The sequence below is a fragment of the Protopterus annectens genome, chromosome 13.part0, assembly GCF_019279795.1.
Source record: "Protopterus annectens isolate FY-2018-M chromosome 13.part0, PAN1.0, whole genome shotgun sequence".
Lineage (NCBI taxonomy): Eukaryota > Metazoa > Chordata > Ceratodontiformes > Protopteridae > Protopterus > Protopterus annectens.
This window is the reverse complement of record NC_056747.1, coordinates 261,103,530-261,129,813: the sequence shown is the minus strand read 5'-3', so window position 1 is coordinate 261,129,813 and position 26,284 is coordinate 261,103,530. Positions and strand designations below refer to the sequence as shown.

General features: G+C 39.7%; 1 protein-coding gene across 1 annotated transcript in view; it reads left to right on the top strand.

Annotated features, from left to right (window-relative positions):
* The first annotated feature begins 5,190 nt into the window (after window positions 1–5,190).
* LOC122787224 (N-acetyllactosaminide beta-1,3-N-acetylglucosaminyltransferase 3-like) overlaps window positions 5,191–26,284 on the top strand; it is a 258,417-nt gene continuing 237,323 nt past the window's right edge. Inside the window, exon 1 of the mRNA XM_044053822.1 lies at window positions 5,191–5,453. The gene's annotated coding sequence lies outside the window, so the exon portion shown is untranslated. The remainder of the gene's footprint in view (window positions 5,454–26,284) is intronic.

Here is a 26,284-nt window from a genome sequence, read left to right as displayed (position 1 = left end):
TATGTTGCTTTCTTTGATCAAGTCTGAGCTCTTATGATCCTGAGCTGGATTAAGTGGTGGTTGAAAACAGATGACTGCAATATTTGTCTTATAAAGCTGTTACGTGCATTAGTTGTTCGGGAAGTAAAAACGTGTTTGAGGTTAGTTACTTTCAATAATGCACAGAAGACAGTTTCTGCGTTGTTTTAAATTGCGTACATTTTTCTTTTTATGACGATTGCTTATCAGGTGAAATATAAAAATGTTGGATTTGTAGCTAATTTTGTATATAAAAGCTTTGTCATGCAATGAATTTGTTTATGCTAGTTTTGAAAAATTATGGCTATTATAGTCCATTTTTTGCTTTGAATAAGTAAATTTAGGTTAAAATAATTGAAATTTCCAGCTATAATGAGGCTGCATTCTGCAAATTAAATTAAGCACCAAAAATCCAGCGGCCATTTGATTTTCTTTAATTGTGCTTTTACCACTGATGTAAGGAAGATACTTTCGTAAGCTGGAAGGAATCCATTCTGGCACAAAATGAGAATATTCTATGGCTGTAGGGATGCCTTAGGTGGGCAACAGAAAATCACTTTTCTTGGTCATAGGGGAATGGGAGGGTGAAGGTTTTTTTTTCAGCCAAAACAGGGAACATGAATCTGGGATAAGTATGCCCAGGAAAAGTGAGCATGGTAAAAAAATCTATTGCTGTGGGCAGGGAAAATATTCTAAGATTTGCTTAAGGAGCTTTTTTCTGCTTTTTCTGTGTCTTCAGACAAGAAAAGAAAAGGAGTTTCTTTCTGTTTCCAACTTTGATGTTGTAGTCAGAAGAGTAGACACTGCAGGGGGATGGTTGTACTTAAAGAAATTTCTTCTCAGATTCTGAGGAAAGTATGGCTTAAAATTTCTCTGTTGAAGATGCATCTTTTTTTTCTGAGACTTTATGTAAGATGAAAGAGGTTTCTCAGTGGGAGGAGAATGAAATTCATATTGCTAGGAAAAGTATTATGATTTGTTACAGTTGGATAGTCTTACATTTGAAGCTCTTCCTCGTGTGTTTGTCTTTTTAGAGGACTTTTTTTCTTACCACTTCCAGTCTGGGTAATAGTCAGCCTCCTGCCTTCTGCCTCCAGGAAGTCTGACAGGTTATACCAAATACCTCACACTCATATAAGTATTTGTTTTACAACTCTAAAACAGATCCAACAGTAATTTCTGTATGCAAAACTTCTTCTGCTAAACAGTTTACTGCTAACCCCATCCTATTTGACAGGGATGGGAAAGCTTCTGACATATTAGGGAAGGAAATGCATTCTTCTGCTACTTTAAATTACAGGAGTTTAAACTGTCAAGCTCACATGTTAAAATATTAACTTCTGTCTTTTTTATGATTATGCAGAATTTTTAATTGTTAACCTCCCTTCTTTTGAGGTTAAAAAAATCCTTGAATTCCCCACCAACATTTGCTCCTTGGATTACTATGCATATTTTAAAGTCTGCTTATAATGCTGACGATTCTTCCCCCAGAGCTTCTGCCCCTTGATCAGTAATGGGAAGGTTGGCTTGACTTCACACTCAAAATCTTCCTTCCTGATGATGATAAAATTGAAAATGTACTTCTTCCTTAGACAAGGAATTTCTGTTTGGCCCTTTTGCAGTGAGATGCTCAATAAAATGTGATGAAAGGAGAAAGTTGATTCAAGGGGTGACTCAGATATTTCAACCCTCCCTTTTTAAAGCAAGTAAAATTTTTCCTTTCTCCAAAGCTTCTTTTTTCATTAAGCAATTTAAGCAGCAAGGAGATGATACACAAGAGTTTACAAAGCAATGGCCAGGAGACTCCCCCAAAAAAGAAGAAAGCATCTAAATAACAAGGACAGTCCTTCCCGTCAGTATGCCTACTTTGCTGTTCACCCCCCCCCCAAACACCCTGGCAACCTCTTCATATCCTTGAGGCTTCAAGTTCCCTTGTGGCAGACAAATGGGTTTTAAATGTAGTTCATCAGTGGTACACTTGGCAGTGGGAATCCCACCCCCTGTTCTTTGGGATTCCTGCTTACTCTGTGAACCAAGTCCCCTTGTTTCCTCCCATTTTGTATCAGATGCTTGCTCAGAATGTAATTGAACCAGTGCCCCCTGCCATATGGACAAAGTCCTTTTATTTGTGGATTTTTCTGGTACAGAGGAAGGAAAGATTCTGGAGTCTTGTGCTGGACCTTTCCTTTCTAAATCTTTCTTTCAAAATCCTTTGCCTTCATTCCCTTTTACCGCTGCTCCCTTCTCTAGTCTTTGAGGTAAAGCTAGACTTAAAGAATGCTTTTCATCAAATTCCCATTGCCAATCTGTTCATATTTTTTTAAAGCTGTTCTGTGTCTGGCTTTCACTATCAGTTCTATGTTTTTCCTTTTGGACTGTGCAATATACCAAGGGTATTCACAAAGCATCTGGTTCCAGTACTTGCTTATTTCTTCAGCCAAGCAAAGTTGAGAAATTACAACCTTTTTCTTGAGTTTCTCCACTCAATGCCAGGTATCTGTAAGGGATTTTTTCATGATCTTGTAGTACCATGGCATTGATGATGCTCATGCCTCCCCTAGCCAGACTCCACGAGAGAAATCCAGTGGTACTGCAGGTCAGTCTGGTGTGTACGTGTCTGTGTGTTTATGTGTGTGTGTGTGTGTGTGTGTGTGTGTGTGTGTGTGTGTGTGTGTGTGTGTGTGTGTGTGTGTGTGTCTGTGTGTACATGTACGTGTCTGTGTGTGTACAGATTTTCGCAGAATATCCAGATTTTTGCATCACATTTTTGGTCCATTTTTCATAAAATTGTGGTTTTCTGGCAAATTAGTGGCAAATCATTAAATATTGAAGTTAGAAAATAATGACAGACATTTGAGTTTCAGATTTCATACCCTTCAGAAAATTCATACTAATGCAAGATGTACTATTCTATTAACTTTCTAAGGTTGTAAGAGCAGTATTTAAAAATTGTCCTTATTTTTGGGCCTTTGTCCCACTTTTATTTATGGCTTTGTCCAGATTTCTTGCTCTGAGGTTGAGAGTGTGACAAATGTGTCAGGGACATCGCCATCAGCCAGAGACATTTCAAATTGAAACATACTTGCTGTACCCCACTCCCCCATGTAGTGACTCTGGAGGTAAGTCTTCAAACCAACCTGTATATACATGTAACAATGTGCTGTGTAGAGTATTCAGCATGCGCCATAGTGACTGAGCATTTATTTCATGTAAATTGGTAAGCACAGCCAGCATTGATCCCACTGTACTATAGCTCTGCCCCTTTCTAGTTGGCCACACCTCTTCCCATTGGCCCAACCCATTCATCTGTCTCCTGCAGCCCCCCTTTGATTTGAAGTCACCAGCCACCATTGTTGTGTAGGTAGGGGCCTCAGTGCAATGTTTTGTCTGGGATCCAATAATACTGTTAAGACAGTCCCATGTATTCTCACAACAATTATTTTGTTAGTTTATTGTGAGCTACTATTTTGTCAGCTTTGAACATTAAGCTTTGGGCACAACTTATATCTTCACTGACAGAAGAAAAATAAGACTGAAATTCTTTTCTTACTTGTGATTTTTGTTCAGGCCACTATTGGGTTAAAAGCTTCCGAAACTGTTCTAAAATGCATCTCACAGCATCTATAACCCATATGGCTTCTGGGGGCACAGGCTTAATTGAGTTATTTCTAAAAGGTTATTATTGTGCTGTCTTGCTCAGGAAAGGTGTGTTGAAAGGATGCAAGGAAAACTAAAGCTGAACAGCAACAATGAATTTCTTTCTTTAGTCATAATTTCTGTTCAAACCATCATTGGATGAAAAGGCTGTGTGAAAGGGAAAAAAATGAACTTCAGAGCATATAGAAAGTTAAGGCTTCTTGAAAAAACTGAAGAGTAAGGCAAAATGTGAGAAAAGGAAGAAAAAAGTAATGTGCATGGTATGGAGAGCCCAAGATGGGGGAAAAATAGGGGAACAATGGCGGATGTGTATGTGTGTGTGTGTGTGTGTGTGTGTGTGTGTGTGTGTGTGTGTGTGTGTGTGTGTGTGTGTGCATGGGGGGGTCCTGAAACAGTAGTAGCACCATTTCACCTAAGTCCATCCCTATACATAGAGTTGTTGTAATGCATCACTGTTGGAACTAAATGCCAGTGACTGTAAATGTCCCTTTGTGAGATGTACAAACATAGTGTGGTACACAGGCCTATTGTAAAGCAAGAGCATTGTAGCTACAGATCAGTCTGTGAGTACTGCTCCTAAATGTTTGTAGCATAAGCTATAAGGTCACTTAAGAGGTGTGGCAGTGACAGGATGATACTTAGATTGGAAGTGCCAAGCAGCCCCAACTTGACATTTGCTAAACTGCTAATAATGCTTTGCCTCTGCCCACTACTTGCATTTCCTAGATACAGACTATAGACATGATTGCACTTTGTAACTTTGCCTCCTTCCATTTTAACATCTCAATCTCAGAATGTATTAAAAGCCAATGATTTTGCAGATGGAAACATAATCTTGGCGTATATAAATGGACTTTGTCTTAGTGCATATAACTTTTTGTGGATTACTTCCTTTCACAGTATTGCTACAGAAACCATGAGCTCTTCAGTTATAATACTTGAATTTACTGTGATGGCGTGAGCCCACATTACATTGATCTGTTGAGTATATTAAGTGATATGATGACAGTGAATGTTTATTTTTTACTTTTATTTATTTGTTACCTAGGTAAGCCCACCAGCCATGTGTCACTTTTAAGAGGTGATCCAGGTGTACAGTTTTGTCAAATAACATGCTCAGAGTCGCAAAGTTTTTTTTTTTTTTGTTAAGATTAGAAAACTATAGGTTCAAATCCCACTAAACATGTTTACTGTGTTGTCCTGGCCTTGAACAAGTCACTCAGTTTTCTGTATTTTTGTTCACTCAGCTGTAACAGTCAATAAAAATTAATCGGTGTGATTTAGTAGCTATATCATAGCTAGTCATCAAAGTAAAATACATTTTAAAACAAATATATTCAGACTTTCTGCATACATTTTCACCTAAATAAGGTGACATTTGCTATAAAGAAGGCTTTCTTTCTGAAGTCAAATCTCAGAGGTGGTCATATAAGACAATTTCCTGTTTATTGTGCTAGGTCCATTCTAAGGTAAATAAAAACTAAATTAATGTCTGCCTCCATCCCTGGCCACACCTCCTTCTCAGATTGAATGAAAGCCTGCACTGTGACACACTGTAGAAGATTTCTGTAAGACTAGAGATGTAAAAGCAGTAGTTGTAAAATGCTCTGGAGCAAAAGGATTTAGCCTATAGAGAGAGATTTCGGCATTTTTATGGAAAGTTTTAATAATGGGGCCTTGTTCTTCAGCTATGTAAGAATATCTTGAGGTGTCTGAGTTCCACCAGTGGATAAAACTTGAAAAAAAATTCAAAAATCTTGTACTTAAAGACTTAACAGGTAGGTAAATTTTGTGTGTGTGTAGTACATGGTAATCTTTACTTTTTAAGTCTGATAATGGGTTACTTTTATGGCTGTTAGATGTCTACATGAATGGCCAGAAGAAAGGCTTTAACTTTAAATGGAATCTTTTATCTTGACTAAACGATACATAGGTGTGTAGGGGTTAAGGAGCAGGGTGGCTTACAGGTGAGGAAAATAATTTCTTTGAATTTAATTTGTTTAATCTAGAGGAAGAACCCTGTTAAGCAAATGGGCACATGCTCAGAAACTCTAACCCCCCCCCCCAAGAGATATACAGCTGAAACTAGTTTTTGATTTGAAGTCTAGTTTAACAGATGTTTAATGTTAAAACTATACTGTTACTTATCTGTGATACCAGAGTTATAGTTTGTGTCTTTTGCTCTTATTTTTTAATCATACCAGTAATTTAAACTGCTGGTTTTCATAGTACACTGCAAACTTTGCTTCACAAATCTCACCCCATGTTTCTGCCTCATTCTGAGAGGAAACCTAGCAGGAACTACAAACCAGTAGTTATATACACACAGTGAGTAATGCAGATATTGTATGTATGTTTGTATAAAAGGAAAATGTATTCATTAATTAAACTTGTAATACATTTACATATACATGCAGTGATACCAGGCAAACTGGCTCAAAAACAATGTGAAAAAAAAGTTTTACATATGGTGTGGTGAACACAAACCAATTCTTGTGGGCAAAGAAGGAATTGTGCTTTAGGTTAATTAGAATGTATGCTGTGTTCACTACATAAGGAAATGGGCAGATTCAGAGTTTTTATTTTTCTAGGCTTTATTTTCTGTCTGTGGTAGTGTTTTATGTAAATATTCAAAGGTGTCTTTCTTGAAAACGTTATGACTCTTCTTTTTAAAGTGTTTCAGAAATGCAATTTTCTGCTTTCTTTTCCTGGATTAAAAAAATATTGGTGTGTACTATTCTTGTAATGCAGCTTGTAAAAAAAAATCTGCAGAATGATGGTAGGTATTGGGCAGTAAAATGAATGCAGTGGAGAAGAGATTAATATTTTGGGTGAAACGGGAATAGGGACTCCAGCAAATTGGAAACCTGGACTTTTAATTCCTGTCTGTTCTAAAAGAGTGCCCAGTTTTAATGGTAGAAGGAGCCCTGTGAAGCTTATGGCCAATAACATCACTACAAGCCATGTGAAATGAAGACCTTGCACAATAGTCAGTGAATGACATTTTGTTCAAACAGGTGAGAATTCCTAAACATTGATATGAGCACTAAATGAAACAGCCAAGTTGAAGAAAATATCAGATTTCTGCCGTCATGCAACTGTAAGCTGAAACTAGTTTTTGATATGAAGTCCTGGTCCAAATATAATTTTACTTGCCTGAAATTTCAGGATTTCAAATAGAAAGCATTTCCAGACAGATGAAACTATTCATGTCTGGTTATCTATGGTTATCCAAAAGAGTATTTAGTTAGTGGTAGAAAACAGTGACTTTTCATGTGCAGAATATAAAATTTTGTCATGAAGGTAAACTTTGGCAACAAATAGGATGGGAGGACAGAGAAATGTAGGTAAAGGAACAAACAGGATGGGAGGACAGACAAATGTAGGTAAAGGATGAGGAGGTAACCATGAGGCCTGGGCAATGTGAATATTAAGACTCATTTAAACTTCTAGAAGCACTGTTGGGGGGGGGCACTTTAAAATATCTGATCCAGTACACCAGCCAATGACTTTGGGATGCTGCTTTCATCCTCTTATCTCCTCTTATAATAATCCAGCACTCTTAAAATCCTTAATACAGACACTCCTACTGTGGAGTCCTGTGTCTTGCACATCCACGTCTGGAAGACTGCTACCTCGTAGTCATATTACTATGATTAGAACTTCTTCGTGTGATGTGCAGTAAAAAAAAAGACACTTTCTGTTTTTTCTGACAGCTTGCCTGGCATTGTGTAGGTCTTCTTAAATCCATATTTTGTAGTAAGTTAGTATGTTAATGTTATGTTAGGTTTTTTGTTGTACTTATTACTAAATGTATATTCTTATTGTGCTTAAATTTTTTATTAATATGTCTCTTTGTATAAATGGACATGTATCCAGCTAGACTAGCCCGGTTAACAAATGTAAAATAAAAATAAATAAATAAATGTGAACTATTGTCAAGGTACATGTTGTCTACTTAAGGCACCCTTACAGCTGCTCGAGCCCCAGCTACTTGAAACCCAAGAACTTGAAGCCATAGGCTTCAGTGGCTGTTTTCCCACCTGACTGAGAACTGCTCAAACTCGAATGTGAGTTCAGAAGCCATCAGTGTGTCCTTGTGGAACTGGTAAGAGGGGAAATGAAATGGGAGGGGATTTTAGGTTTAGGGAGCAAAGGGGAGTTGGCTCAGAGTTAGGGAGGGAAGGGGAGTTGGCTCAGAGTTAGGGAGAGAAGGGGAGTTGGCCCAGAGTTAAGGTCAGGAGCGAAGGGGAGTTGGCCCAGAGTTAAGATCAGGAGCGAAGGGGAGTTGGCCCAGAGTTAAGGTCAGGAAGCGAAGGGGAGTTGGCCCAGAGTTAGGGTCAGGGAGCGAAGGGGAGTTGGCCCAGGGTTAGGGTCAGGGAGCGAAGGGGAGTTGGCCCAGGGTTAGGGTCAGGGAGCGAAGGGGAGTTCGCTCAGGGCTGGGTTTAGGGAGCAAAGGGGGGTTGGCCCAGGGCTGAGTTTAGGGAGCGAAGGGGGGGGTTGGCCCAGGGCTGAGTTTAGGGAGTGAAGGGGGGGTTGGCCCAGGGCTGGGTTTAGGGAGCGAAGGGGGGGTTGGCCCAGGGTTGGGGAGTGAAGGAGGGTTGGTGAGCAAAGGGGGGTTGGCCCAGGGTTGGGGAGCAAAGGGGGGTTGGCCCCGGGGTTGGGGAGCAAAGGGGGGTTGGCCCCGGGGTTAGGGGGCAAAGGGGGGTTGGCCCCAGGGTTAGGGAGTGAAGGGGGGTTGGTCCCGGGGTTAGGGGGTTGGTCCCAGGGTTAGGGAGCGAAGGGAGGTTGGTCCCGGGGTTAGGGAGTGAAGGGGGGTTGGCCTGGGGGTTAGGGGAGCGAAGGGGAGTTGGCTCAGGGTTAGGGAGTGAAGGAGAGTTGGGCCCAGAGTTAAGGGATGAAGGAGGGGTGAAGAGGAGTTGGGTTAGGGAGTGAAGGGGAATTGGTTCAGAGTTAGGGGATGAAGGAGGGGTGGCTCAAAGTTAAGGGTAGGGGCAAAGGGGAGTTGCCTCAGCCTCTGGGGTACAAGTTTCATGGAAATATGAAATCACAAAAGGAAGGTCAGAGCAAACAAATTTGGCTGATTAATCAGGGTATTATTTCAAAGTTGTGGTAGGTATATTTCTTTTAGAAAGAGTGAGGCTGATCAGTTAAAAGTAACAATCTGTCATTTTCATCCAACTATCCAAATTTCAATATCCTTTTGGTCACTGCAAAGAGGGTGTTGTTACCCTAGAGTTCATTACATTAATGGGCAAAGTATAGCCTTGTGTGCTGTGTATAAACACTTGATTTTTTTTACACGTTCTAGTTCTTCACTGCAGAATACATTCCGAGAGCTATTAGTAGTTAATTTGCCTTAGATCCTTCAACAAGTCACTGACACTGTACCACGTACAAGGTTAGGAAATAGATTGCTTAGGCTTTTAGTGGGTTCTAGGGTGAGATTTGAGGTAAATCTCTGATGGCATACAGAGCTGTAGTCAGTGGTGTTCCCTCAGATGAAAAAATGGAGATCAGTGGTGGTAGCACAGTAGTCACTACTGTGGCTAGTCCATACGTGTCTTCATAACTAACCTTGCAGATGACCTGAAAGGAAAAGTTTACCATTTTGTTGATGCAAAGTTATTGAACCTTCAGAAAGTCTACTAATATTTTCTCCCTCTTATAAAGTTCATATTTTCACATTTATCCTCTCTGCTGCCTGCTAATGTGTTGTATTCTACTAACTCTGTGTCCTTTCCATGTGCTTTTCAGTCCATTTGTAAACTGCTCTGTTTGCCTCATTCTCTACCTGTTACTTGTTATAAGTATTACTTTGTTCTTGTCTGTTAAATGAGTATAAACCTTGCTGTTACTGGTGTTTGGGTTTTAAACTCACTAAAGTAATGTCTTTCGGCTTTTCCTGGTTAGGGGTCATCACAGTAGATGACTGGTCCATAGATTGATTGGCAATGGTTTTTACAGTGTCAAGCTGCCAGCCTGGTGCCCAGTCTTCACAGAAGGCACACATACACACGCCTCTACCTGCGTATTTTTAAAACTCATTCAACCGCAGGGAGGACATGCAGACTCCCAACAGAAGGCTCTCTAGCTGAGAATCGAACAGGAGAACCTCTTGCTGTGAGGTGATAATGCTAACTGCTGCACCACTGTGACTTACCCGCTAATGATCATTTTTTAACCTCTGTACTCTGCTCATTATTAACTGCTCCAATGTAGTTTTTTTTTCCTTTCCTGTTCTGCCCTTTATTATCTAAAACTAGTTAACACTTCTTCCTCTCTAGCATTTAATTTATTCCGTCATTAACCATGTAAATGAACTTGCTGGTTTCGGATCCTTTTGATCTAAGCAACATGGGAAGGGTAAATGTAATACATATATGGGCAATTTAAATTAGCCATTCAGGAATACCCAGAGAAATTCAAGACCAATGTGGTGACAACATGCAAACTGTTTCTGACACTTGGACAGAGATGAGACTTGAATCCTAGACGCAGGTAGAGTCAGACGGCTATAGTAACTACTGAGAAACAGTGCTGCTCAAATTGCAATGGACTCTGGTGAATACCAGTTGTAAATGATATCCTAATGTATCCTCTGTGTTATAAATGCTTAAATATGTAATCCACTTTTTCAATGGCGGAAACTATTTAATAAATGTTTATTTAAAGTACTTGAAATAAATATGGACAACTGAACAAAACAGCATGTGTGTATATTTACTTGATTTCTTGGGTGTGTGTGTGTTTTTTAATAGGTCTAACAACTTAACTCTGAGGGTACCCTAAACGTGTAATTTATGTAATTAGCCAGGAAGCCATTTTACAGTTGAGGCAACTGAAGGGTTCTTCACATTTTAGTTAAATTGCATAACTGGTGTCAGTATTCTGTCTGAGAGAGACCAGCATCTGGAGGAAAGGATCCTGTTTGGGCTAACAGAGTTGTGGATTATTTATTTAAAGAGGAGGGTCACTATAAAAAGGTCTAGTAGAAAAAGTAGTTGAAAGAGGTTTACTTACTTTTTTTGGTGCCACATTCCCAAGGACCAATTCTGGATGCATTATATAGAAGCATCTGTCTTTTTCCATGCCAGGTTGCAGTGATAGAAGATTCCTAACTGCGCTTAACTGTATAGTGTAATCAATCTGTTCTTTTTGTTTAATAGCTGGTTTAGGGGCATTGTTTCTGTTATGCCTAACTAAATGTTATAGGAACAGCATGAATAGATGGTTCAGTATGTTATTATACAGTACAAAATACTGAAAAATCCTATTCTTATTCCTGCCCTTCACATTTTCTTTCTGGGGGGAGTAATTAAGTAATTATGCAACACTCTTTCTCTGATGAGTATCCTGATAGCGGGGCTTTAGTTTTTTTTTTTTTTTGACTAGTGTTGCCCAATGTGGTCATGGTCAAACAAGTTATTTAATTTGAATGCATGATTAATTCAGTGTGTCAGGCTGTGAACTACAATGTTGTCACATTACAACTGTGACATTGGTCATTGCCTATAATTCGTTTTCATGTTAATGTAAGTTTACAAACTATGTATCTTATTGCATGTACTACTCATTTAAATGTATTCTCTTTTTTACATTATTTTTCTAAATCATTCTTGTGATACTTTTTCTCTCTCCGTCCCTTCAGAATACCTCTCATCCTCTTTTGTGAAAGAAATCTGGGCAGACCCTCAAATAATAGTGGGTAACAAATGCCTGAATATGGGGGTGTATATTGAATATTGTTAGAAAGTTGCTATAAAGTAACAAGATTTGTTTTAGCATGCATTTTCTGAAAGAGATTTAAGTCTGAAAGTCAAATGTATGTTATTATTAATTAACTTCAGTCCTCAGTGATTTCCTCCTATAAAACCACAAATGTATGAGGAGCAGACCAAAAATGAGGCACAAATATGGACAGTTTATAAAAATCTGGACAGATGAGAGGTGTGGCTTTTAGTAATAATGGGCTCTGTCTAATATGAGTTTCTCAGGCAAGCAAATGCAGACAACTGTTGTGTGTAGAAAAACAAGTATATAAAGGATGAGAAGAGACCTTTTTGAGTTGTAAAGCTCAACAGCTGGAAGTCAATGTAAAAACATATACAATGATGTATCAGGGAATAGCTCAGGACAGTAGTACACAACTTGGGAATCGGAGTATTTACAGCAACCAGCAAGGAAATTGTACACACAGTTGCTGTTGGCCAAATGGGTCCTTCCTGGATTAAAACAATATCCAGGTCATTCTTTGTAAGTATTGTATGTAAGCATTCTTCTCCTCGTTTATTTTGAATTCCCTGTTCAGCTAAGGTCCACTTTTGCCCCCTCTGTCCTTCGGCACCTCTGCTCTGCTACAAGTCCAGTAATCCTGACTCCTTCCAGTACAGCGAGTATACTTTTGGTTGGTTGGTTCCCTTCTCATTGTAATAGTTACTTCCTTTCGTAAATTCTAATTGCCTTTACAACAATCTGCAAGTCATTCCTGATATTTGTTTGTCTGGTTAAAGCCTTACATTGGTAGCAGTTTTCTGAAGTTATTAAGCAGACCAGCCTTAGTCTCTTTCCATGTCTACTATCTTGACTGAGAGTTTAAAAGATACCTTATTTGTTCCCTATATTTTTTTTGAGTTTTGCACACTGGCATACTATGTATAGTGTTTACTCGGTACTGCTAATGCAGTGAGTCCAGAGAAGTTAACCGTGAGTGGAGGGGGAGCTTATTTCTGTCCTTATGAGTCACCAGCAATCCAATCTTAATTTCGTTAATATTTAGGAAATATATGTCTGGGAAGAGTGCATCTGGCATGTTTACATAGAGTGGGAACTTCATTTTAGACACTGCCGACCAAGGTTTGATTCCCAGATTAGTTGCTAGAGGGACTGCCATGGAAAAGGGACTTGGTCATTTGAATAGCTAATGACCAGCATTTTTTTTAGAGAGCAGTTGTAGGGTTATTGCATTGTGTGACAAAGCCTTGGTGGGAAGAAGGGGGACTTATAGCAGGTATGCACTTAATGGAGAAGCCAGATTCAATGTTGAATTTTTTTAACTGCCATTATAAACTATGATATCAAGACTTTTGTTAAACTTGATACCCATTAGTTCAGCTTTGTGAAGGTAGTTCCTGCATACTGAATCTGGTAAACGTCTTCAAAAGGGTTACAGAGGATGTAGACAGTGTCAGTGCAGTACATATGGTGTATGTTGACCTGGCCAAGGCCTTCAACACCATTCCCCATGCTGGCATTCTTCAGAAGCTAAAAGCTTTAAATTTACATGCACATGCACACACTACAAGCTGCAGGCACCTTGTTAGAAAGCATGAAAGTGACCATCTGTGTCCCACAGGTATCTGTGCTTGAGCCTCTCCTTTTAGGCATTCACTTCTCAGGACTCTAAGCAGAAAGCCAAGAACTCTAGCTAACAGTTTGTAGAACTTTCACTTGTAAATTCTTAGTGGTCTAAACTAAATGCTAAAAAGTGCGATATTGTCACTTTTAGTATACAACATCTACCACATCATTCTGTATAGACAACATGCCACTGCAAAATGAAAATATAATCCGGGACCTAGGAAACTGGCTTGATAATTTCCTTTTGTTTAATCTTCATGTGACAAGTTTGCAGGAAATCTTTTTTATCATCGGCAATTTGCAAAGGAATATCGTCACTATCTAAAGAGGTAATCACTCCATTATACTCAGCGTTGATCCGACAAGTTATCTAGTGCAACAACCCCCCCCTCCCTTCTTGATGTATTTCACAAAACCTATTAAACAGTTAGACCCCAAAGGTTCCTAACTGAAGAAAATATCATGGGTCTAAAATCTCTGAGCTATAAACAGAGGCTGGAAGTTTTCTCTTTATTCAGTGCCATACACCTCTACCATGTTTTATAATCCAGCACCTCCCAAACCATTGAAATTTACTTCCTCTGCATATTAAGCAGTATAGCTCACTATCTTCCTTTTAAACATAACCTCGATGGGTATCTACAAATTTGTTCTAGGACTGATTGGGATGGCATTCCTGGAGAAAGGAGATGCAGCCGGGGGGAAAGGACAAGGTGTAAGTGGTGGTTATAAGACTCAATAGCCTTGGAATATATATGAGTCTGTGAAAGTAAACTGCTTAAAATATTGTATGTAAGCTCTGTTCTCGCAATTTATGAATTCAATTTTTTTTTTCTGTTATATTTTCTTCCATGTTCTACCTAGGCAAATACATCTTTTTATGTCCAGTTACTTTCAATGTTTGTTTTTGTATTGTCTTAATGGCTCAGGATGTGGCTGAAAGAGTCTTTGGACCAGTTCACTCTTCCAGTTAATATACTAAACTAAAAGAAAAGAAATAAAGAAATGTTGTAAATGTACAAAATGAAGTATCACTACAGAAAGTTTTGAAAGTGTCACCTATTTTACAGTTGGTAAGAGTCTAGTTAGAGAACATTTTGGAAATTAGAGTATATTTTAGTGCATTTATTATCACTGTATTTGCCTTAATATTGCTACAACTTGTGTTCTAGGTTGCATTGCATCTGAATTGTTTGTTTTAGCTGCTTTTCTGTATATATAGACTTCTCTGTATATGTCGACTAACTACTTATTCTGCTGTATTACTGCCTCTGAAATTGTTTCAGTTGTGCACTTGCCTTGCTTCATTTAAAAAGTTTTAAATTGCAAATTTTGTAGAGTTTTAATTGAATTTATTGTTTAGGACTTCACACTCAAGTGTGTTAGCCTTTTCTGTGTTTATTTACTGTATTATTGCATTGTTTAGCCTGTTTTAACAAAAAAAAAATACTATCTTATTTGCTCATTTCCCATCTTTCCTAGCCAGTCCAGATCCCAGGCTTTGCTTGTCTCAGGACTGAGCTATCCAGACCTTGCTGTGGTAGAGGGAAGTCCTACTGCTTACCAGTGGGAGAGGTGAGCATTGTACTGCCTATGCCTTTTTGGACTGATTTCTATCCCTTTCAACTTTCTGGCTTAAAACGCGTGTGTTTGCGCATTTTTCACATTGTGCAGCACCACGGGGCTACAGGTAAAATATCCCAGTTGCCAGAACGTCTGCTCTTCAAATTTTCCCTTAGAACTAGCTGGTTTCTCAGTAGTAGCACTAAAATCTGAACCCCTGTGACTAGCACTTGCTCTAGAACCTGCTAGAAAGCACTAGGAAGCCTGTAACTGATACAAGCACTCAACTTTCCTTGTCAATAAGGAGAAGTTTAATCATAGGCACTAAACAGCCTATAATTGCAAAAAGTACCTTGCAAAGGTAAGGGAAAACATCTCTTGTACTCTACAAAAAAGCACCTAAACAGGCATGTCCAAGGATCAGCTTCCGGTGATTTTCTCCTGTCCACCTGGTGAATCTGGCCATACTGGGGCAATGCGGCAACTGCCTCATATACACAGGCAACCCTCTCCTCCTACCACCCAACACTGCAACCTATGAGAGATGCACTTACATAGCCAAACTGGAAGCAAAGCTCTCTCCAGCCAAAATTGTGCTAGACAGTCAGGAGGAGAAGGTTAACACCTGCACTACACCTCAAGCAACTCATAGCCCATCAACACCCACACATAGCAGCACTAAACCCACATATGCGGAAGCCCTTAACATTAACCTGCCCAAGCAACAAGGACCTCTGAAGCTGAAACACAAACAAACACCAGTCACAACCAAAGTGAGACAGCTCACAACACCAGTGTGCCACCTAACAGCCCCTAAGGCAAGACAATGTACCCAACACTTTAGTCATATGTGACTCTAGTCAGGCACACTGATGTCACACTCACCAGGCTGAACAAGGAGAAAATTACAGTCAGCTGCCTGTCGGGTGCCAGTATCCACCACATAATGCATGCACTCAAGTCACTCCACAACAAGTACAAATACGACTGTCATTGTCCATGTTGGAGTGAATGACTTGAGACGTACCTCCCAGGACTACATGAAAAGAGACATGGAAGAGCTCTCTGATCATGTGGCCCAGGCAGGTATGACCCTAGTCCTGAGTAGCATCCTGCCTTCGTCCAGAATGATACCATAGTATAAGGACATAATGACTGACTTCAACAGTTGGCTAAGCTTCTGGTGTCATTCAAAGGGGATCCAGTTTCTGTCTGCCTGGGAAGACATGATAGACAAACCACGATGCTTTGCCAGAGATGGTCTGCACCTACCTGGGATTCAGGTTACTGGCTAAAGCTCTTGCCACCCCTATAGTGCCTTTTTTAGGCAAGGTTCAAAGGACAAAACCACCACCATAACAGATACATGCATGCAAAATCTGAAGGTAATGCTACTCTATGCTAGAAGTCTAAAGCTCAAAATGCATTCTCTCGAGGCACTCCTAAAAATGGAGTACATCGATATCTGTGAAATAACTGAGACCTGGTTCAAGGCTCCAGAGAGCACCCCTGCAATACCAGGCTACAACTCTTACCACACTTTTCGGCCACAAAACCAAGACCGAAACCCTAAAGGTGGAGGAAGGATATTCACAGCTCCAGGCTAGTTGCCCAACACAATGCATCTGAAATTCTCCAGGTGCAACTAACCTAGGTAAGACTGCAATCCAAATTGTAGTTTGCTATAGATCCCCCACCATGCCCCAAGATTCTCACTACACCTTTCTAAACATACTGGAAAATATTAAGATACAACCAAACATCCTAATACTGGATGATTTCAACTACTCTGCCATTAACTGGGAAAATTACTCTGGTGCCAACACCTTTTCCCAGTGGTTCTTGGAATTCATAAATTCCAATGTCCTGGATCAACTAATCCAGTGTCCTACCAGGGGCTCCAATATCTTAGACCTGGTCATTACCAACATGGGAGATAGATGCTTCACACCAGTAGTCACCCCCTCATTGGTCACGTCTAACCATAACCAAATCACCCTTGACATCCACATCCCACCCCCCAGCCCCCAGTAAGGAAACCTCCTTAAAAAACTTCTCTAAAGCCTTCATGTTACTGAAGTCAGAAGTGACAAACTTCATGACACCCAACCAGACAGGATCTGAAAGTTCGACTGCTGAATCCTACACTAAGGCACTGTATGAGCACATCCACTCGTGCATGAATCGTGCCATCCCAAATAGAACCAAGATGCCAAGATGCTATCCTCCAAAAAAAGGAAGCCAATCCGGTGGTCCCCTGCTATAAACAAACTATACAACAGAAGGAAGAAACTGTTGCAGAGAAGAGGAAAATCTCAGGTTGCAAAAAACTCTCACCAGCCTCGGTAAGAATCAGAGATCCCTCATAAAATCCTCAAAAACTAGTTACAAAAATAAAATTGCCAAAGATTCCAAAGACCACCACAAGGCATTTTATAGTTATGTCAAGAATCTAAATGGCAATGCTCAGATCTGCTCTGAGCTACAACAGAATGGCATTAAATATATTGATCCCAAGGATATTGCCAATATCCTGGCAGATGGATTTAGTGCCAACTTCACCCCCCTCTCACCCCCTAAAGGGCCCATCTCAATACCAAAAGATTGCCAAATTCCAGTAATCATGGCCACACAGGTAGAAACTGCACTCTCCAAAGCTAAGAATACAGCATCCATGGGACCAGATGACATCCCGGGCTGTGTACTACATGAACTGCAAAATGAACTGGCACCTCACCTAAGTGTCCTGTTTAATCATAGCCTCACCTCAGGCTTTGCGCCCACTGAGTGGTGCACAGCTACAGTTATCCCACTCCACAAGGGGGGATCCACCTTGGATCCTGGGAACTACCGTCCCATCAGTCTGACAAGCCTGATTTGCAAGGGCATGGAACGCATTATCATGGAACTTATAAACAAAGACATTGGCAACCTTCAAACACTGGACCCCACCCAGTTTGGGTTTGTGAAGGGCCGATCTTGTCTCCTGAACCTGATTGACATCTTCGAATCAGTCTCCAGAGCTGTGGACGAGGGTAAGGCACTCCACACAGCCTATCTGGACCTTGCCAAGGCCTTCAACACCATCCCCCACTCTGGAATCATAGATAAACTTACTAAGCTGGGCATAAATCCCTACATAACTCGATGGGTTGCCAACTGGCTTACTGACAGAACCCAGACTGTATAAGTAACCAACTCCAAATTCAGCTCCAGACAAGTGGAGTACCTCAGGGCTCAGTCCTGGCACCAGTCTTGTTTGGCATCTACTTCTCTGAAGTACAGGCCAACACTAAAGGACTCTGGCTAACAATGTTCACAGTTGACTGCAAACTGGGAGCCATTATTGAATCCCCAAATGAAATGGATATTCTACAAAAGGGCCTTACAGAAACAGATGCCTGGTGCCAGAGCCATGGGCTCAAGCTTAATGCCAAGAAATGTATAGTTATCCCCTTTGGAAAAAAACATGTACCCATGAATTACCACGTAGGTGGCAGTACACTAAACATCCCAAGTGTGATGAGAGACTTGGGGACACAGGCGGACAATGGTCTCCCCTTCGATAACCACATCGCCGCAACAGTCAGGAAATCCTATGTAGCACACCTCATCACTAAGGGCTTTTCATCCGGAAAAAAGGAGGTTATTGTCCCAATGTACTCATCCCTCATTAGACCCATTATAGAGTATAATGCCCCATTTTGGTATGTACTTCACAAGACATCTGCAACAGCTGGAAAGGCCACAGAAATGTTGTTGTGTTTTTCGGCTTATCCCGGTTAGGGGTCACCACAGCGGAACTCCGGTCCGCTAATGCTTGGTAGTGGATTTTTACGTGCCGAGTTACCAGCCCTGACGCACACCCTTCAACTAAGGCACGCCCATTCACACATGCCTCCACACAGAAGACGCTCTAGCTGAGAATCGAACGCGACAACGTCTTGCTGTGAGATGACAACGCTACTGCAGCACCACCTGCAGAAATACCTCACTAAAAGAATCACAGGCCTAAATCAGATGCCATATGCTGATCATCTAAAAAAAAAAACCTGCTATACTCTGTGGCATATCATCTACTCTGAGGCGATCTTTGCTTAACATACAAGGCCGTGTCAAACCCTGAACTGCTGGATATGCTCCGCTTAAAGAAATCCCAATTCCTCAGAGCCACACACTCCAGGGATCTAAACCTTGTCATCACAATGAACAAAACGTGCTGGAGGGATAGGTTCCTGACCCAGAGATTCCCCATACACTGAAATAGACTGCCCATACATGTCAAACCAGAGTGCCTCCTTGGCCCTCTTCAAAAGAAATCTTGATGATTGGATGGGAGATAGGAAATTCACCCCGGGTATCATGTCAGTCGCCCTGTTAGACAGGGGTCCAGGGAAGTAAATACTGTGGGAAGAAATATTCAGGGAATTGTTATGGCTAGGCTTGTATAGGCCCTAGGGCCGATAGCCTAGTACTAACCTATGAACCTATGTCTGCCACTGCACTACATATGACAGCTGGAAGTAGTTGAAGTAAGGAAAGCAAATAGTGCTACCTAGTCTTTATCAAAAGCACTGGGAACAAAAGTAAAAATAGTTTCACATACCAGTTGTCCTCAAGAGTATGTAAGGAATCCAAAAAATGCAAGTGGGTACACAAATGGTGTGAAAACAGGAGGCTACCATTTGGGGTACACTACAGAAAGGAGCTGCTTATGAATCTCCACTGTCTTCCCCTAACCATCAGCACTATACAGTTAGTGGGCATTTTTCCTGGTCAAAATACACAAGAGAAAGTGCTCTGCTCTGTGCCACCCTACGGCTAGTCATAACCTGCTGCAAACACTGAGCCTCTGGCCAAATCTGATCTTACCACTGCTTACAAAGGCCATCAACTGTCATTCAGCAACAAGCCTGTCAACCTGTTAGAGCAAGAAATCTGGACAAAGCCATAAATAATGGGGGGGCAAAGGCCCCAAAATAGGGACATTTAAATATTGCTCTTATAAACTTAGAAAGTTGAGAAAGCAAAACTTGATGTTAGATCTTGAAATTTGTGAAGGGTATGATGTCTGAAACTCAAATGTCTGTCATTATTTCCTGTCTTCAGTCTTAATAATTAAAAAAAAACACATTTTTTATGAACATCTGGCCAAAAATATGAGTTAAAAGTCTGGACATTTTGTGAAAATCTGTGCAGCTGAGATGTAATCAGCAATGGATCAGCTATTCTAATTGCTCTGTAAGAAACCTTTGAAAATCTACCTCCAACAGCACATATAGGCTTGGACAGATTTCTTTCTTTCTTTCTGAAATTTTGAATTACTTTACAAGTAATTTCTAAGATGACAGTTGTAAAGGTTTTATGTATGTATGAAATGTCAGTAAATAGGTAGTGGAGTGCATCATATTTCTGGGCAGTCTATAATACAAATGTATAATTCGACTTACATGTTATGGGTAGGAAATAGATTGTCTGCTTTGACACAGAAGCATTTGTCTACGTACCTGAGCCATGCATCTACTGCCAAAAAACATTGTGATATCTGTAGGTTATTAGTAATCTGAAGCTTTAATAGTGTCTTAATTTCAGGTTAATATCTTTATAACCATTTTATATAACTCATCAGAAAAAACATAAAGATATGCAGGCACTTCCCCATCCTTTGTCTGACTTTGAATTTTGTTCATTGGAGTCCAGTGTGATTCTGCAACAAACTGAAGTTGTCATGACAACTCCTTGCTTGTACGATAACAAGGTTAAAGGTGACCAAGGCAGCTTCATTTTCCTGATACACACCTGCATAAGGCCATAGATCAAATGCAGTTCCCATTGTGGGGTTCTGCATTCCTGGTGTGTAAACAGAAATTGCAATGCGTATGTAGAGAGGCAGCATACAAGCTTAGGGTTGATGCTTTAAAAATTAGTCAGCAAAAGTAATACTATAAAACGTGCGATTCTATGTAAGAAATTAGAAAAAAGTTAAGGCAATGTTGGCTGTAATTATTTAGAGGACGCCAGTCTAGAAATTTAGGTTAACTAAAATGTAGACATAAGGCTACTGTTTCTAGACTTTTATAATCAAGGAGACAAATTGAGTCCAGAGAATTATGACATGTTATCTATAGTGATAAAGTTACTTGGGTAAAGTTAATGAATATGTCGGGCCATAATGTGATGTTTTTGGACACACATTTAGACTGTAATACTTATCTCTAATGCTAGTTCTCTGGTTCCTTATTACGGATATGCTGTGTTGTAAGTCCAGCCAAGAAGTCTATAGATTCTGACATGAGCAAATATGACAACAGTGTGAAGGAAATATCCCCATTTAGATTTCATATTTTTGATGTTGGAATATTAAGTTAGTAGTTTTGATGATAAATGTATTTAGAGACAAATCATGCATGCAAATGTACACATTTTTGTTAAAGAAAGCCCTATTTTTCATTTTCTCTTTAGATATGTTTTAAGCATCCGATTTAACTGTTTGATGTAATAAAACTCAAAACAAGATTGGGATAGGAATGAGGGATAAAAGCACCACACCGTGCCACCAAAATGTCAAATTTAACTTTCACCATCATGAAGGCCCCACAGAATTAGAATTATAATTTTATCCATGATGGAAGTGAAGCTGAGGAATCAGAAAACTCTGAATTAAACAAATGTCATGCATGCAAACTGCCCTTCCTAAGACCCTGCAATAGTTCAGATTTCTGGTTCTGCTCATAAAGCCTGACTTCAACATTCAAACCACATTGCTTTTCTCACTTCAGGATATGCTGCATTGGGTTTCTCACTTCTGGATATCCTACTGTGTTTGCAACCTCCTCAGTTACAAGTGGTTTCACTGGCCTACCACTGTTATCGCCAACCTCTCTACCTCTGAGGCTTTCATAATACATTGACAAAGTAAGGGTTGGTGGCATTACCTTTCCCTTGTAATCTGAAGAACAGCCACAGCAGTGCTGCTTGTCATTTTTAGTCCTTCCTCCCACTCCCAGTGTGGGATTCATACTCGGGTTGACAGCCCACTGATGTGATGCATGAGAGGTTGCAGTATGCTCTCCAGCAGACCACATGTCTTGTGGGGAAAATGCTTTCTTGTGACTGAAATTTATTTAATGTAAGCTAGTTTTCCATAAAATGCTGCAACATATTTAACTGCTTTACACCCACAAGCATGTGATAGTATCTCACTAGTAAACTATTGAAGTAAAATGACAAATGTTTAAATTCTTAGAATTTCAAAATTCAATAACAAATGTTTACAGTCATCTTATAAAAACAACAGTGCCCACCCCCACCCCAAAATGATAATTTAATGGTATAAGTGAGACCTACCAAACTCTATTGCCCAGTAGGATGAAGAAACTGTCTATAGCCTGATGACTTGGGTCTGATTAGTGGCTGAAGTGCTGGAAAAGCATGTGGGGGGATTTAGTGACTTATTTCATCTCACCCACTCTAAGGGGAGGGACCAGGTGTGGTACTTGCCTGAAGACACCTCTGCAGTTAAACCCACCGGTGGTGATCGGGATCATGCAGACACGCTTTCTGAAATGAGTGTGTGACTGGTTGAGTCACATGTACAGATGTGGACATTTACAACACGAGTCCATTGCACACTCCTCTTTTAGACATTGTGGGCATATGTAGGTAGACTAAAGTGGGTTGGGCACAATACAAAAAGCATTGATAGATGTCTACATGGCGGTCTCATTATTGGTTCTTGACCTGCAAGAACAAAAGGTTTAGAGATGGCTATTTTTCAAGAACAGGCCAATAGATTATTTTGTTGGCAGGCACTGGAAAAGAAAAAAAATGAAAAAAAATGGAATAAATCAAGGTTGCATTGCTGACCACTGCTGTAATTTAGCATCGTGTGTATCTAGCCAGGTATGGTATTGTACTAGTGTACTACACATCTTGTCATGTATTATTGCTGTTTTATAAATGGATGTGTGTTGTCCTTTTTATGAAGGATGCATCCATACATCCAATTAAAAATCTATCTAAAGCCTGGCACAATTTTCCATACTATAACTGGATGGCTTACTGTTCTTCTTTTGTACCCATGCACGTTTAGACATGTACTGTAGCAGCACTTGTTTCTGCATGGTATCCATAATGCGTGTCCTTGGTGTCAAAACCATAATCGATTTTTCCAACATATCTGAGCCTATATACATGCAGCAGATTGCTTTTGCAGAATCTGGAACCTTACCTAGTTCTGCCAGGTACTATTGCATTGCACTTGCTTGGTGACAGAAGGAAGCAATAAACTGTCCTAATCTGCCATTTAAGTGTAGTTGGTGGTCTGTGCCTCCCCATCTATCCCCTGCCCTCTTAAAATACCTCCATGGATTACATTCCACGAGTCTGTATCCTCTATTTGTAGCTCTCTCTGTGAAAAAGTAATCCATGAAATATTTCATTATTTACTTGTCATATGTTACCTTGGATTGTCAAACTGGGCACAACTGACACTTTCACTGAAGGCCTGGGGAGAAAAGATCCATAGATACAATTGTTGCATCAGAAACATTCAAGTTCAATAACTCTGGTGACCTACAGAAATGTATATACATTCAACACATACGAGACAGCTTACAGTTAAAGGTGCAAGCGATATACATAAAATTACATTGGCAAGATTAACGTGTACAATTCCAAAGACTGGAAGAAATGGAAAATGATAAGTGTTGGTGAGAGAGAAAATATTGTGTGAAATTTTAAGAAAAGGGGGGATATAGAAGTGCTAGGCTATTTGACATATGAGGAGGTTATAGATAGTGTGACTGTATCCTACAGAAGTATGAAGTTCTGTTTTAAAAATGTTCAATTTGTCTTTATTTTAGCTGAGTGGAAGGGCATTACAAAGATTTGAAACATAATTAAAATAATTCTCTGCAGTATAGTTTGATTATCAAGAGATGTTTTTCACTTTCTGTGTATATCCCGAGTTGGTGAATGTTGTAGGGAATTCTATAAAGCTGGATAATTTGGGGGTTATGGATGAGGTCGTGGGCTCTTAAGGAGCTGTGTGTAGTACAGGTAATATTTCCATCCAGTTTATTTGCTTTAGGCCAAAGGAGCTGTGTGTAGTACAGGTAATATTTCCATCCAGTTTATTTGCTTTAGGCCAAAACATGATACATTTTGTACTGTCTTAGTATGCATCAAATTTTCTCTTGTAGGTGGCAGAATGCAGGTATTTTGGAACTGATGAAAATGAGTGAAGGTAGGAGGTACAAAGAAGCAATAGTTTTCCATCTGCCTCTGTGTAAGATGGGGTATTCCTTGGTAGAAAGTGCCAAGTTTCTGACTAGTTTCTTAATGACTTGCAAGATGTGTAAGTCAGCCTTAAGATTTTCATCTGCTAGTGCTGAAGTAAGGTGTGCTGTTTAGTTAGTGCTAGTGTCTTTAGCCGACTAAGGGTTTTGGTATGGAAAACATTACTTCAGTTTTCTTTGAATTTACGAATAAGTTAGCAGTTGAAGGCTATGATTTGAAGGATCTAAAGGACTCTTGCTTAATTTTTTGTAGTTTGTGAGTCCGTTGAAGCTGAGCAGGTAAGTGTAGAGCTGACTGCATGCTGTGTTATGCTGGCCTGTTTGGCTGCTGTACGGAAATTGAGTATAAAGATGTTAAAAGCAGAGAATCTAAGATCTTGAGGGTTTACTACAGATGTGGGGCGGAAAGAAGAGCTATCTTGTTGCCATTTTACAGCGTGTTATCCATTCTGATCACTAGCTATAGAACCAGCAGAAAAAGAGGCATAAATGAGACCAGCAGATAGATGAGCAAGCAGCTTCTGATGAGAAACCACGTTGAATGCCTTGAATAAGTCATGGAAGGGTGATAGCAGATAGCCTGCACTTCTATTTATGTTAATGGTATTTGAAGTTAAGAAGACTTTTTTTTTTCTTTAATGTGGGTGGAAACATATTTAGTCTTGGATAGGAGGTTATCAGTGAGATTTTTAAGGAGATGAGTAAATGCACTGTTCTAGGACTTTTGATAAAGGGGATAATATAGCTATGGGTCCGTAGTTGAAGTCTGTAGTTTTGCCCTTCTTTATGCAAGGGAATAATGACAGATGTTTTTTTCCAGAAAGTGAGGACATGATTTTCTGTGATGAAGTAGTTAACTAGGATAGAAACTGGCTAGGCTGCTGAATCTGCAACATGTTTAATGTATTCAGCAGGTAGCTTGACAGTGGTTCAGATGGTAGCTTTTAGCTTTAAGTTTTTTGATGGTAGAGTTTTGGTAGTGAAGATAGTGTGTTGTTGAGAGAGTAGGTGGTGAGGAGTTGTGTTTGCATAAAGAAATAGCTGTTTGCATAAAATGGGTGATAAACTGTGTGATAATTCTGCACAAGAGGGTGGGGTAGTATACCTGGGAGAAATGTGATCATTTTACTGAGGTCCAGAATGCTTTGGTATTTTTGATGTCTATAATTTTATGTGCTCTAATTTGATGCTTAGCCATGTTTATGGAGTTGTCTAAATTTTTTTAGAGGCTATTCTGGGTTTTATTAGCCCAGACTTTCAAAAGATTTGTGCCTCCCTGTATCGCAAGTTTCCTGATTTCCTTTGTCATCCATGGTGCTGGGATTGATTTTTATTCATGTGGTTCTTATCTGGGCTAACTCATTTTATTATGTTGAGAAATATAGTAATTATTCCTTTTGGTCTGTTACCTGTTTCCTTCATCCGTCCTGTACAATATGACCCCCTAGCATCTCACTGGTATGATCTTGTGCACCCATATCATGTCTCCCAATCTGTTCTGGCTGTGCATAGCTGCACATCAGAGTAACAGTAAGTTAGGGAGAAGACAAGTGGAAAGGAAAAATGAAGAATGCCCTCTGTTCTAAACTCCTTGAGAAGAGATAAGAATGGTGTTACCTAAAAATGACAGGTGTGAGGAGAACTACCCCACATACACACACTTTTTTTTTTTTTATTATTTTTTACTTTACACTCGCTATAAAACAAAAGCGCTGCTTAGCGAGTATAAAATAACAGCACTATGGATTTCACTTTGTCACATGCATATATACACATAAACACACATTTTTTTTTTAATTTATATTTTTACATTTTACACTCACTAAACAGCAGAGATGCTGCTTAGCGAGCATAAAATAATGACCATTAGGTTTTTTCTGTCTGAGCTCCATAGCAGCTTAATATGCTGCTGTGAAGTGGCTGACTCATTTTTCAGCATTGCTTACTTCTACATTAATACCCTGCTGGAGAACGTTTGGGTACTGATTGGAAAATGTGTCCATTCTCTAAAGCAACTTAAGAGTACTTTGTTTGAAATTGTTCTTAAAAACAGTAATGAGTAACAGCAGTAGTTAAGGGGTCTGCATAGCTAATATACATCTCAGCTGTACAGATTTTTGCCTATATTTTTGGTATGGTCCTCATAAAATTTTGGTTTTCTGCTAAATTGCTGGTAAAGCATTGAGAATTGAAGTCGGAAAATGACAGCCATTTGAATTTCAAACTTCATTCCCTTCAGAAAATGCATGCTGATGCAAAACCTCTTATTCTATCAACTTTCTATGTTTGTAAAATCAGTATTTAAAAAAAAAAAAAATTGTCCCTATTTTTCGGCCTTTGTTCCCCCATTATTTATAGCTTTGCGCAGATTTCTTGTTCTAAGAGGT